The sequence below is a fragment of the Nanorana parkeri genome, unplaced genomic scaffold, assembly GCF_000935625.1.
Source record: "Nanorana parkeri isolate BGI_ZX_2015 unplaced genomic scaffold, ASM93562v1 scaffold2118, whole genome shotgun sequence".
NCBI lineage: Eukaryota > Metazoa > Chordata > Amphibia > Anura > Dicroglossidae > Nanorana > Nanorana parkeri.
In genome coordinates, this window is record NW_017308386.1 from 201,086 (window position 1) to 202,818 (window position 1,733).

The following is a 1,733-nucleotide window of genomic DNA, read 5'->3' on the forward strand; positions in this document are numbered from 1 at the left end:
AGGGGCTCACCCTATGTCCCACAGACTGCATAAATCCAAAGGAAAAGTCCGGCTGCACTCCGAAGAAATTGTAAACACTGGTATCTTAGTTCACCAGACAATATGAACAGAGACCCCCACCTGGGACCTCCTCCACTGATGCATTTCACCCACAAGGCTGGATTTAATCAATTCAAAGGAAAATGCGTCAGTGGAGGAGGTTCCAGGTGGGGGTCTCTGTTCGTGTTTTCTGGATGAATAAATTTACCCGCATGTGAATGGAATGCAAACAGCCTTTTTCTTTGGTTTTATGGGATGACAACGCTCTGTCACTGTCTCCCAATTGGGCTCCTTTGTTGTCACTATTGATGAGCTAATCGTTTTGCGTTTGGTCGCCGTGGATGGTCACTGAACCCAGACGGAATAAAAGGTTCAGAACGTCCAAGCAGACCGATCCTAGGGCACCTGTGTCCTGGCAACCAATAGTGCGGTGTGACCCATTGGCTGCTGGGATGCTAGCGGCTGTGCCACACGCCATCCATGGTTGCTAGGACGCAGACGGGTGCACCATAACAACCAATGACGCTGTGGAGCCACCAGCATCTTAAGTTGGTCGAGCTCATGGTCCACCTGAACCGGAAGCTCATCCCTAGTTGTCACCCTGTCACCTGAACACATGGTGGACGCTACAAGCGGCTGTTCCTATGCACACTGCTTAGGCATCATCCATGGTTGTCAGGAAGCCGGTCCAGAGCAATGATGAGCAGCCAACGCTGGAGGAAAGTCCTTGTTGATAGGAAGTGGCTAAAAGAGGCTGGAGAAGATGAGCAGCACTGAGATGGGGAAAAGGATGAAAAAAGGAAATGGAAATTAGGTTCATGGAAATACATTGGCAATGGTTTATGGTGCACACAGCAAGTGAAGTGTCTTCTAGTTAGGGGTCAGATCTACTTTAAATCAGGCCACATCGGTGACCTCCGACCTCACTCTGGACTTATAATGATTTATATAATGGTGTCACGGATGGCACATTTATGGATCTCTCCCTGTTGCTTCATAACTCGCTCCCGCCGTCTGTTACACCATGGCATGCCCGTCCTCCATCACCTGTATAATGACCCGACCCCACAGCTATTCATTTACTATTCCGCCCCTGGATGTCTCTGACCCGCGCCGGGGCTGGTTAACCATCGCTAATTCATCTTGCAATGTAAATCATTAATCACGGGGTCCACCCGCTGGAATTCAGGCCCTCCGTGCAGATGGCAGGAGATGGAGTGACGAACGAGGGTACTTAGCCATCTGCGGCGTGACAAATCAGCGACATCCTCATCTGCTCCACCTTGATCAATAATTCAGGTCACCGGGAAGCCGAACAAATACGAACTCTGCAACTCTGAGGGAAAATCAATGCGGATTAAAAAGCCGGAAATCCGATAAAAGTCAATAAAAAATATTGCCAGGTGTTTCTTTTTTTCTTTATTTTTTTTAGTTTCACTGAATGAAAGGCTGACCGTGAATGGGAAGACAGAGTCACCCAATATGACTGGTGGGGGCGACGAAACCTTGTGTTCCACCTCGCTGGGAAGTTTCCGCAGCTAATACTAATGATTTTAGTTCTTTAGTCACCTCACCTGCTGACTGAATTAACCATTAAATCCAAAAGCTTAAATAATCCGATCATATTATTATTATTCTTCAGGATTTATACCGAGCCAACACTTGCACAGTGCTTAAAGGAGAACTATGAGGGG